At 36.0% G+C, this 13,726-nt stretch overlaps 1 protein-coding gene across 11 annotated transcripts in view; it reads right to left on the bottom strand.

Moving 5' to 3' along the window:
• The window catches only part of LOC131682870 (lysosomal-associated transmembrane protein 4B), an 897,979-nt gene that overhangs the window by 6,159 nt on the left and 878,094 nt on the right, over positions 1 to 13,726 (bottom strand). The gene's annotated exons all lie outside the window — the stretch shown is intronic.

The raw sequence follows: 13,726 nt of genomic DNA, 5'->3' as shown, positions 1-13,726 counted from the left end.
ATGGGCTTATTTTACACACGATTTGCTGTTATAATGAAAATGCTGATAAAAGTTGTCAAACATTTTGAAAGGACATGTATTTAAAATAATTGAAAAACATTTGTAATTTTTTTTTCATCCCCCGATCGCTTTGCATAGGACTAGGGGTAGGGGGTAGGTAAATGCTACGTTATTTATGAGGGGGAGGTTACAATTTTGTGACCAAATGCTACGAGGGGGGAGGGAGGGGTCAAAAATCGCCGAAAAAAGCTACGTCATTTGTGTACGGCCCCTTAGAAGCTGAGACAAGCGTTTCAAGCTTTAGCTCATGTAGCTTTTCAAGTTTTGTGCTTTAGCTTTTTAAGTTTTGTGCTAGGATGAAACGTTCGTGTCCAGACTGAAACTGACAGCATCAAACCAACAACGTTGGATTATTGTTTTCAACAAAAATTTAGTTCGCCCAAATATTAACTAGACGAAACCAAAAACTCAACTAATTTTTTAGTTGAAATTGTGATGAATCGGTTTTCCGTGCGTGAATTCGTTGCTGGGGGTCCACGAAGAGGAAAATCTTTTACGAATGGATATTGAAACTTCAAGTTTTTTCTATCGTATCAGACTGAAAATAATATATTGACAGCATATAAATTGATGTTAAATAGTGGTGGTCCGCGACCACCCAGGATAATTTCGAAGGGGTCCGCGATGACCCAAGGTGATTTCGAAGGGGTCCGCGGAGCAAACATGGTTGAGAACCGCTGCCCTAAATTCTCTACATCGCACTCCACGAGGCCATGTGCTAGATGTAAGAGCGCGTTTTTTCAAGCTTGCGTTCAATTCCACCTTGAACGAGACGTAGTCTAACGTTGTGACGTCCTGCCAACTCGAAACAAGCTTTTTGACTTTTGGAGAATCGTTTACATTTAAGCAGTCTAATACAAATTTCTTGTTCACTGACGTCGTTTTTAATGTTTGTCAAAAACAGCGTAAAACTATCTTTCATCGTTTTATCGAGAGATACTGTTTCCGAACTGGATTGAATTTTTGTAGAACATAGGCGAGGAATTTCGTTAACACTTTCGTTGCTTTCCGAAGATAGGCGCTCCACTAGATTAACCACGGTAGCATTCAGTGACGCGACACTCTGCTTCACACATTCTATATCACTTTTATGCTGCTTTTCTCGCAATTTATGGGCTAACTCAACTGAGCTAACGGAATTGCGGAATCTTACGTCTTCCAATAGATCGCGGCAATTGTCACACATCCATGTAACGTGTGTCCCACTACAGGCAGATAATTCTTCTTTCGTTAGACCGGTGCTGAGTTTGTGAAAGTAACGAATTCCATTCCAGAATCCTTCGCAAATAGCTGTGTCTGATTCTTCAATTTCTTTTTTGCATTTTCCACACGGTTTATTTAGGTTTAGCTGGTTCATGACGACGTTTTATTACTTTGGTGTTTTACAGCATAAAGATATGAAACAATGGTGAATGCCGCAGTCGGATTTCGGAGGCGAGAGATGAAATGGATTAATTTCGATCACGCCTGTTATTTAAAAACAACAAATTAGTGCAGTCAGAACGATGGCTATAGCACTATAACTTAATCGGTTATTTTAGACGAAGTAAAGGTTTTTCCGCGAGAAAAACTTTGATTTATCAGAGCACGCAGATCAACAATGCGACAGTTCGAAGCAACACACAAACACCAAGTTATAAGACATGTATCATCACACTGTTATGTGGATTAAAAGTATATTTTTAAATGTTCATGGAAATTTGATGATTTTTTTTTCATGACAAAAGCCATTGCACAGTATTTTAGAAACTTGTCGTAACGAAACGAAAAGGGAAAAATCGACGTTCGTTTAGTTGGAATGAACAGAAAGAGGAATTTTAGTAATACGAAGGTTCATTCTGAATCTGACGGGAATCCCAGTAGAAAACGAAAAATTTTGACCAATAAAGAAGATGAACCGATGTTAATTGAAATAGACGATGATGGAAATAATGACGAGGTTTTTGATAAAAATAGTAGAATTACTTACGCGAATGTTTTGTCGGGAGCTACAGGGACGAATAAAATTAGAACTAGAAGTCAAACGAAACGTAAGGCTCGCCCGGTCATTGTGATTAAACCAGTCGAGCGTTGCAATCGAGTGACGACACGAGAAATGAATTAAAAAATAAATTAGATCCAAAGGTGCACAAAATTAGCAACTTTAAAAATGGTAAAGATGGCTCGATTATTGTGGAGTGTGCAACTCGGGATAATATTGAATCGGTGAAAGAAAACATTGTAAGCAATCTGGGTAAAAAGTATAATACTGTTATACCGATACCCGGTAAACCGAAGATAAAAATAATGGGGATGAGTGATCGATACTCTGAAGAAGTCTTCATTGACTTATTGAAGAGTCAGAATGAGGGTATTCCGTTTGAATATGTTAAAGTTGTTGCCAATTTCCAAAATCCACGCTTCAAATATAACAAATACAATGTTATAATTGAAGTTGATAAGGACACTTATAGCAGCCTGATGTCAGCCCGTGCGGTAAACATTGGTTGGGAAAGGTGTTCTGTTTTTGAGGCCTTTAACGTGCTGCGCTGCTTCAACTGTGGAGAATATGGTCATAAGAGCACGGGATGCGTGAATAAAGAAACATGCTCCAGATGTAATGGAGTACATAGAACATCTGAATGCTCGTCGACGGATTTTAAATGCGTTAATTGTATTAAAAAGAATAATGAACGTAAAATGAATTTGGACGTAAATCATGCGGCATTTAGTAAGCAGTGTTCAGTATATCGGAGACTGCTAGAATTGAAAAAAGCAACGTTTTGTCAAGTGAATAGCAACTAACAAACGAGAGGTTGTCTGAAACATTGTATTTAAATATAGCTGGGTTATCTACAAACTTTGTCGCAATGCGACATCTTGTAGAAAAAAAACGTCCATTGTTGGTTTTAATATCAGAAACACATATTGTTGATGCTGATGCATTTGATCAGTATAGCATTCCGGGTTATAAAGTTGCTTTTTGCCTATCTCATTCCAGACATACCGGTGGAGTTGCTATTTACGCCAAAGAATCGATTAAATTCAACGTTCGGTTAAACGAAGCAGTTGATAATAATTGGTTCTTGGGTATATCAGTTGAAAGAAGCATGCAGATGGGAAATTTTGCAGTAGTATACCATTCTCCTAGTTCAAGCGATCGACGGTTTTTAGAAATTTTAGAAAACTGGTGGGAGAATTTCGTTGACTTAAGTAAACTTAATGTAATTTCGGGCGATTTCAATATTGATTGGCTCAATGATCAAAATTCGAATCAGTTGAAGCAGTTGGCAGAGTTTTTCAATTTCAAGCAAACGGTTAGTGAGTTTACAAGAATTTCCAGACACAGTAAAACATTGATAGATCACGTGTATTCCAATTTTGATGGGGTTCATTCGTATGTAGAGGCCGATTGTAAAATTTCAGACCATGAGACAATTTCAATTTTACTGGAGAATGAACCTAATCGTGAAGAGGATAAAGTTAAAATCAAGTGCTGGAAAAGATATTCGAAACAAGCTATGTCTCAACTGGTTTCGAGAAGAATGGATTTTACGGAATTGAATGGAAATTTGGATAACAAGACAGCTGTTCTAACTAACGTGTTAAAAGAGTGTACAAATAGTTTAGTTTCTCAAAAGTTTGTTAATTCAAATAACTCGAACAGCTGGTACTCTTTAGATCTTTTGCGCCTTAAACGTAAAAGGGATAAAAAGTACAAGAAATTTTGCAGAACTAATAGTGAACGTCTTTGGAATGGGTACACACACACGCGGAATATTTATTCACGGGCCTTAAAGAAGACCAAATGTGAATATATTCAAAGGAAGATCGATCAACATCAAAACAACAGCAAAGAGTTATGGAAAATCCTAAAGAATTTAATTAAACCTAAACGTAGTTCCTCGCAGTCCATAACTTTTAACGGGATAGAAGAACAATCTGAACAAATAATAGCTGAAAAATTGAACAGTTATTTCGTTAACAGTGTCCAACTGATCAATCAAAGTATTGAGCTGGTCAGTGAACCTGTGAAAATAACACAGTCGATTAATACTAACTGTAGATTTGACGGATTTCACCCAATCACTTTTGAACAATTGAAAGATATTTGTTTTTCTTTGGGAAAATTGGCTGGTATCGATAATGTCAATGCAAAAGTGATACAGGATTGCTTTCATGTCATCGGACACGATCTGCTGGACCTTGTAAATGAATCGCTACAAACTGGGCACGTGCCGACAGTTTGGAAGGAGTCACTTGTGATTCCTATTCCCAAAGTTACTGGGACGAATAAAGCCGAAGAGTACCGCCCCATTAACATGTTGCACACATTAGAGAAAATTTTAGAACTTGCTGTTAAGGGCCAGCTGATGAGTTATTTGAATAATAATAATTTGCTAATTCCGGAGCAATCGGGATACCGAGAGGGACACTCTTGCGAAACCGCTTTGAATCTAGTGTTAGCAAAATGGAAAGAGAAAATCGAGGTTAAAGAGACTATTTTTGCTGTATTTTTGGATCTGAAACGCACTTTTGAGACAATTTCGAGACCTTTACTTTTGAAAACTTTAGAGTGATTTGGTATCGGAGGGATAGCACATAAGTGGTTTGAAAACTATCTATGTGATAGAGCTCAGAAAACTAGTTTTAACGATTTTGTATCTAGTCCTCTCGACAATCCTCTTGGAGTGCCGCAAGGTAGTGTCTTGGGTCCTATTTTATTTATTATGTATATAAATGACATTAGGCGAGTTTTACGATTTTGCGACTTAAATTTGTTTGCTGACGACACTGTTCTGTTCATTGCAGCTAAGGATATAGATGAAGCCGTGGCGCATTTGAACAAAGATTTGCATTCCCTTGCTCGTTGGTTAAAATTTAAACAATTAAAGTTAAATGTTGCTAAAACTAAATATATGATCAGTCTAGTCCTTGATCTCGCACAGACCAGAAGCTAAATACACACCGCTCGTTCACAGCAAAGCAAACGAACGAATTTTTACCCGCGTCGCTTCGTTTCTTCTTTACATCAGTAACAGAAAAAAGCCTCGTTGCCCCACGGTGAGCAAAATGAGCGAACAAAAAAGCAAAGTGCGCCCGCTAAGGGAAAACACTGTCGTGATTGACTTTATGCAAACTCGACGAAGACCTACAGTGCGTGAGGTGGAACAGTTAATAAAAGTGAACATGAATCTTGATCTTGCGGCAGTTACACACCTCCAGCTGCATCATACAAAAAACGTGATACTAATAACGTTCCAGACGCTATCCGATGCAGAATTCTTTAGTGTGATGAATAATATGCAACACGAAATCGAATACGAAAACATTAAAACCAAGATCCCCGTCTATATAGACCGAGATTTTACTGAAGTTTTATTGCATGATTTGGCACCGCGCACCAGCTCCGAGTACATTAAAAAATACATGTCCCAATACGGAGAAGTGGAATCCGTCAAGAATGACACCTGGAGAAACTTTTTCCCCGGTATTCTCAACGGGGTTCGTATCGTCAGAATGCAGCTGCACAAACCTATACCATCTTACTTGACCTTCGAATGCAAATCTTCTCAAGGGATTACCTACATTCAAAAAACCCTTTGCACATACCCTGGACAGACGCCCACGTGCCAGTTCTGCAACCAAACGGCACACTACGGTAAACCATGCGCTAAAACTGCTGCTGAAAATGGATCTACTACAACACGCACTGATAAACAGCCTTCCACCGCTAAACCACAGTCAACCGGCCAAAAGATAATCTCCGATAGCCCAAAGCAAACATCCAGTACACCGGCCGCAGGAATGACTAAAAAAGAAGACGGATACACCAAGGTCACTAGTAAACACAAAAAGCATCAAATATCAGCCAACAGTGAACAATCAACCAACTCTAGCGATAGTGATATGGACGTACACGAGAGCGATGAAGAGGACACACATATTAACCAACAAGCAGCAAACGGTAAAGGGAATAATGGCAATAACGCTTCGCCCCCGAGAAAGATAACGAGAAACAGCAAGCAGTGCGCCCAGGACAGACGATCGCAATAATTTTCGCATTTTTCTTATACTTTTGAAATGTAATTTCCTGAAATGTTTATTATTTCTAAAAAAGGCGAATGACCCTTGTGGTTAAAACCTTTATAAATAAATAATAATAATAATAATAAATATATGATTATCTCTTCGGCTAATACTAGGCCTGACGTTAACGTTGAAATAAATGGTGAGACTATTGATCGCGTTAGTGAATTAAAATATCTTGGAATAATCATTGATGACAAGTTAACCTTTAGGTCTCACATCGACAATGTCATCAAAAAGATTGCTAAAAAGTATGGTATATTGTGTCGTGTGAAAAATGATTTAACAATTAGTAGTAAAATTTTATTATATAAATCTATTGTTTCACCACATATTGACTTCTGCCCGTCCATTTTGTTTCTTGCCAATCAATCACAAATATTGAGGTTACAGCGATTGCAAAATAGAATCATGCGATTAATTTTAAAATGTAACAGATACACTTCCTCTAATTTCATGCTAAGCGCATTACAATGGCTCTCTGTGAAGCAAACAATTTATTACTTAACAATGATGTTCATTTTTAAAATTATTAATGGAATGCTGCCTCGATATTTGTGTGATCGAATTGAAAGAGGAAGTGATGTGCATAGGTACAACACTAGAAACGCGTCTGATGCAAGAACACCTAACTTTTTATTTAGTAGATCACAGAACTCCTTGTTGTACAAAGGAATAAGTTTTTTCAATTCGATGCCTAGACATATTAAACGTGCGGCAACATTAGCGGAGTTCAAAACACTATGTACACTCAGGTTTTTTTTACGCGGGGGATACGAGCCGCGTAAATGAAAACCGCGTAAATGAAAACCGCGTAAATTTCAAAATCCGCGTAAATGAAAACCGCGTAAATTTCAAAATCCGCGTAAATGAAAACCGCGTAAATTTCAAAATCCGCGTAAATGAAAACCGCGTAAATTTCAAAATCCGCGTAAATGAAAACCGCGTAAATTTCAAAATCCGCGTAAATGAAGACCACTTAAATTTAAGAATCCGCGATAGAGGGAACCTCATTGATAGATACCGCGTAAATTCCAAAATCCGCGTAAATGAAAACCGCGTAAATTTCAAAAACCGCGTAAATGAAAACCGCGTAAATTTCAAAATCCGCGTAAATGAAAACCGCGTAAATTTCAAAATCCGCGTAAATGAAAACCGCGTAAAATTCAAAATCCGCGTAAAAAAACCGCGTAAAAAATACCGCGCAAAAAAAACCGCGTAAAAAAAACTTGAGTGTATTTCACACGTAAAATCTGCTTTGTAGACAGATTTTTTGAATTTTTATATTTTGGAGTTGTTTGAATAACTATGTAATACCACGAAGATTGTATTTTTTTTCTCTTCTATTATTTGCATTTAGTCACACTAAGTTATTATATTCGCTATGATGATGATGGATTTTTGTTAATTGTTTATTATAGTTTTTGAAAATAATGAGATGTCTACAGAAGTCTGAGCCACGCGCGCGATAAGCAGATAGAGACTAACTTGAAATCGAACATGGTGACCAGTACTAAGAGCTCATCGGGTTGAATTGAAGCTTTTAGACTTTTGTTGTGATCAGGGTCTGATTTGATGATGGAGTTGCTTTGCTGGCTTTGCTCGACAATAGAGTTAATCTCGGTTATTGCTGCCATAGCGGCAATAACGGAGTTGGTTCGTTGAGTGGGGGGCTTGGAGACTTCTTCTGATAAAACAAGATATCGGGTTCAATTCCTGATCAATCCAGAGTATTCCCGGATAGGAATATCCCTGGTTTGCCTTGGGTTAGTGGTACGCAACTTTCAATAAAGGGGCCTGATGTGGATGATATAACTCGATTAGACTCTGCACTGCCACTAGGCTCGTCACTTCTCACCTTAGCAGGTGGTAGTACCGATGTCTTGGTCAGGCGGGAGGAGTCTTACAGAGAAATATCATAAATGGAAGCTATTGGGTTCAATTCCCGATTCTATCAAGTATCTTCCCGGAATGGAAATTTTCTTGATGGACCCTGGTTGTTGATGGAATATTCGAAATATATTTGGTTACGTTCTTTTGAAGGAAAGGCTATGTCTGTAAATTGAACCAGTCCGTTTTTTTTGTTAACTGGTCTTGTCATGATTTAAAATATTAATTATCTTCTAGATAACTCGTTCAGCTCACACCTTTGTGGGGGTATGAGGTGGGACCATCATCATCATCATCAACAATTAGCAAGCAATAGAATCCTGTCAATATAGGTATCAAAGTTCAAATTTATTGGAATTGCAGAAGTTTGTTATGAGACCATTTAAAGATTTACGTTCGAAACGGTTACTCACGAAAAGAGACTATGAACCTGTTCCGGTTTCAAATCATCAAAGGAGCTCATAATTATAAGATACAATTCCAAAAATTTGGACATCCGAATAGTTACGATTAAATTGAAATTTACAAATAATATCCCAGTACTGGAACATGTCAATGGAAATTCGGATTACTGGGAATTAGACGAATTCATAGGGTTGCCACCCCTCCGGATTTGACCCGGAGACTCCGGTTTTCGGGAACGATCTCCGGGCCTCCGGGCTTATCATCAATTTCTCCGGGTTTGGTGGGAAGAAGCATAATTTCATTTTTTTTGGAATTAATAGTTTCTTCACAAAATATTTAAAAAGTGAACTATTACTCTGGTTCAAATTTATTTTGCCGACTAAACCCTTCGTTTCAAGGTGGCGAAGAGTAGTTCACCAAATATTGCTGATTTCTTTTACAAAGCATTGAAAATGAAAACCAAATCAAATTAACTACAAATTAGGGAAAGTAATACATTAATGTTTCGATTATATCACTATGCGTTTATATCAATACTTGTTTATATCACCCTCGATTATATCACGGTTTTGTCTCGATTATATAGATTATTCAAAAACGGACAAGACACACTACGTTTTGATCCAATCAAGCCACATGTTGTGTCCTGGTACTTTCAGGATTTTTTACAATTGATTTGCTTATTTACATGTAGGGTAATGAGCCTATTATTGGCTTTCGGATTATATATGATGAGGTCGGTCAAAAAATCGATCTTTTGTATTCGTTTATCTTAAAGTACAGATTCTTAAGAAAGTATCGGAAAATCGGTATGTTTATAGATGTTTAAGCAGTAGAAGCAAAGTTGTAGCGTAGTTCCTTTACGTGAGCGTGGCGCGAAACTTTAAACGTGAATAATCTCGAAATCATGTTTTACCAAAAACTTTGTTGCAGTTAATAGGATTGCCGAAATATCTATCGGCCGATTCCAATTTTAATTTTAAATTCTTCGTAACTTATTTGCCGTGTCCTCAAGAAGCCGTCTAGTATAACGAGTAAACAAATTGATTTCTTTTTATTCACTTAATTGTTATCCACAAGAAAATCTACCAAAAATAATGAGAAAACCAAAATACGCGATATGGTAGGTATGACGAGACATGCATCAATCTTGAATTAATGTGAATACTTTTCTTTTCAAAGGACAACATCAACAATTGGAGATGGGACTATCTCTATGGATGTTGAAACAACGAAAATTGAATCGTAGTCTCTTCGAATACACCGATTTTAATATTCAAGATATTTGTCCAAAACCTTAGCGTGCCAGATTCCTTCAAGTTTAGTTTTGGGTGATTCAACAATTTTAAGAAACGGTACGGGATAGGTAAAGTGAAGCTGTGTGGAGAAAAATTATCCGCTGATGCCATACCGTTTGACCCAATGCGTTGAACAAAGATGGCAGACGCTGCTCTAACCAACGGTTTTAAATGGGTATTGTGATAATAGAAATAAGGCAAAAATAGGCTCATTACCCTACTATGATTGATTATTTTTGACTCCTTTTAACTTTTTATTACTATTTGTTTATAGAAATACATGGGTTAATGCTTGAATGTAATTATTTGCTTTGTTTTGAATATATCACGCTAAAATACAGACCGACCGTGATATAATCGAAACATTACTGTATTTCGCTATATATATATATATATATATATATATATATATATATATATATATATATATATATATATATATATATATATATATATATATATATATATATATATATATATATATATATATATATATATATATATATATATATATATATATATATATATATATATATATATATATATATATATATATATATATATATATATATATATATATATATATATATATATATATATATATATATATATATATATATATATATATATATATATATATATATATATATATATATAAATAAATATATATACAATTGGGTCATTAGGCCATATCCTTTTTGGATTTCTTTCGATGCAGCCAACGTTAAAGATACGTAATCGAACTTCTTTTTCACATTTTTGTATGCAAAATAACATATACAAATTATTTTATAAAACTAAATTTTTACAATAAACACCTTCCATTGAACTACCTTGATCCCTATACCTTTGCTGGGATAACTGTCAAAAATGCTAACCTATGTGGCTAAATTCACCGTCAAGGAAGACCGATAGTGTCAAACGAGGACGTATTTACATTTTTTTAGAAAATGAATTAAAAATCATCCTGAAGCTTTAAAGGTTTAGCATATATATTTTCATATTTAGAAAGATAAGTTCCATTGGTAAAAGAAATACTAAAAGAATTTTATTCTTCATTTAATTACCAAATTGAAGTGTTGCATCCCACTAAGTCGCTCAAAATGGAGTAAAAAAGTTATTTTGCTGCAAATTTACCAAATCACTTCACTGTTAGAGGTGCTTATCACCACCTGCACCAAGATATGGCAGATTTGTTCTAATTCAACTGACTAGTTCAACATCAATCGAGTTCTTCCGGCATTGTTGCTACTCCTGCAGCGACCCTTAACTATTGGCTTAGGAGGTGAGTTTTGCCCCCTTTGTTGTGACATTTGGTGATGAATAGGGGAGCCCGGGGCTAGTTGGTGGTGTTTTCAGTTTTCATTTTCGAACGCTTCGATTGAGGGTAGATCTTGCAAAATAGAACACGTTGCATGAAAGGGCAGACTGTTGGGAACATCTCTGAATTTTATGAAAATGCTTGATAAGTTGTCTTCATTTCTAGAGACAACAATATGTGACGCAGAAAAGCCGCCAACTTACCCCAGCCCCGAAATGTTTTGCAACAATAACAGATTGGATAATGCGTTTCATATTACTTGAGGTTCACAACGAGAGACAGAGCTTTATGACTAATAGAAACGAAGAAAAGGGGATTCCGCCAACTTACCCCAACCGCCAACAAGCCCCGGGCTTTCCTAATCGACACCACATAGTGCTTCTCAAGTGATGCCGCTGTCATGCCCCATTTGCTCTCGTTTTCCCGTTAGTTATGAAGGAGAGCAATGCACGTTCGACTTATCCTCCACAGCGAGAGTAGCGGGTGCTTTTGTATTCTTGGCACTTAGTCGGGGAAGTGAAATTAAAGCGATTGAAGTGATCTAAAATGCCGAGCAATCACTTTGATTCCAATCGCTATCTAGTTCCGCTCAAAATCCACCACCAGGTCAGTGAAAATCTCCGGGTTAAAGCCTCTTCAGAGGTGGCAACCCTACGAATTCATCCGATTCATCAAGCCAAAACATGCTTTCATGTTAAAATGCATTTTTAGATAACTTACCGTTAACATAGCAAGTTAATGAACACTTCTTTGCTTTCGTTTACTATTTGTGTTGACAAAAATAAATAGATGTGGGCGTCACTAGTGCTATGTTGCATTCGATAGCGTTTTTAGAGCATGTATCTCAAAATTCCACTTGATCCTCTTTGGCTTAACATGCGCCAAATATTGGTAGGATTTAAAAATGAATTTAAATGAAATCAGATTTTGGTAATGTAAGCTTTTTTATTGGAAACGTTCTATGTAGGGTAATTGATCTTGAGTGGGACAATTTGTTGTTTTTTGGCAGTATCGTCGTCACATATATCGATTTCTGCAAACAATTAGAAAAATATTTTAGCAAACCCATATTAGATTACAGGTAAAACTAAAAATTTTGATAATTTGTAAGTTGAAATTTAAATGAAACTTTGATTGGAGTCAGAATAACAGTTTTACTGACTGAATAATATTGATCAAATTGGAATATGCTTATCTTGAATGGAACTAAAAATAATTTTGATTAGGACTAGAATCTCTGCCCTCTTTAAAAGATTGAACATATTGAAAATGAATTACTAATATCCCATAGTATATCCTAACAAAATATGCCAAAAAAATAATTTGATAGGATAGTATATCCTATCAAAATATGCCAAAAGTAAATTAGAGTTTTTTTTCCAATACAGCATGTATAACCCCTGAATATAGATCACCTTCATAGCAAAATTCCAACAAAAATAGTCCCTCTACCTGTAAATAGCAGAAGCCGGTACTCTCAATCATGATTATTATTGTAGTGCGATTTAATATCAAAAAACCAAAATCTTACTTTATTTAAAACCCGATTCATGATATTTTCTGTAGTATTTCCAATGGACTTAAATGATAATGTACTGCTTATTACTCACTTTAGAAAATATAAAACGTCAATTTTCGAGCGTTTTAGCATAAGCAAGCTTGCTAAATAAAACTATTTTAAATTTTGCAGTGTAGTGCAGTGGCGCATTAGTTCATTTTACTATGTCGTGTAGCATATTTTCCAAATACTCCCAATCTTGGTTAGTTTCCATTTAGTCCCACTTAACCCTAGAACGCTGCACTGGGGTACAAATGTACCCCAAGCCTTCTTTGGAGCCATGTAAAGACGAGAGTTCGGCACCCTAACCATAAATCAATTTAGAGTTCCTAGTAAGAGTAGGAAAAGGTGGCATAGCCAATTTGCTTATAGCCTTCATAGAAGCAGGTGTTAAAAGTTGGCGTGGGGTACATTTGTTTCCCAGTGTGCGGTTGCCGTTAGTGTTTCGTCAGGTTTCGTGCTGTCAGTGGAAATGCGATTCGTGATAATACCAGTTTAAATAATGGTTGTTTTACTACGTAAGTAACAATTAGTATTATATAATCGTTTTTAATCATTTATTCAATCAATTTAAATTAATTTTGAAGCGGAACAACAAATCGTTCTCATTTTTGTTGATTTTTATTGCTGTATTGTTTATTTTTTATAGTTTTTCAAAGCAGTGGCTCGCAAGTATAATTTGCGCACAATTACTTCTGTAACAGTAACGTTGCGTGTTACCAATGTATTACTGGCCAGAAATATTTTTTTCATTTCAATTTTCACCCCATGTTGAGGTATTTTCCAAAACCCGATTTTTAAACATTGACCCTCCCAAATAATTGCACTTTTTTAAAACTTAAAACTACTTTCACTTGCGCAGCTGTTTTCGCAATTAAAAAACGACGAAAATGTTTCCTTTGTTTGAAATTTTACTGCGAAAATTGCGATGAAACGCGTGGGGTACATTTTTACCCCAGTGCAACGTTCTAAGGTGGAAAACGCAAGTGCAACGTTTTAGGGTTAATATCATTTACGGCCATTTACCCTACATCGTTTAAATTTTGTGATAAAGTCAAAAAGCATATTCAAAAGTATACTGGGTGCATGTTCCTTATTATTTAACAGTCATTATTTGCACATAAT

Source organism: Topomyia yanbarensis, chromosome 2 (genome assembly GCF_030247195.1).
Source record: "Topomyia yanbarensis strain Yona2022 chromosome 2, ASM3024719v1, whole genome shotgun sequence".
In the NCBI taxonomy this organism is placed as follows: Eukaryota; Metazoa; Arthropoda; class Insecta; order Diptera; family Culicidae; genus Topomyia; species Topomyia yanbarensis.
Note: the sequence above shows the minus strand (reverse complement) of the source record. Positions and strands in the feature narration are given on the sequence as shown.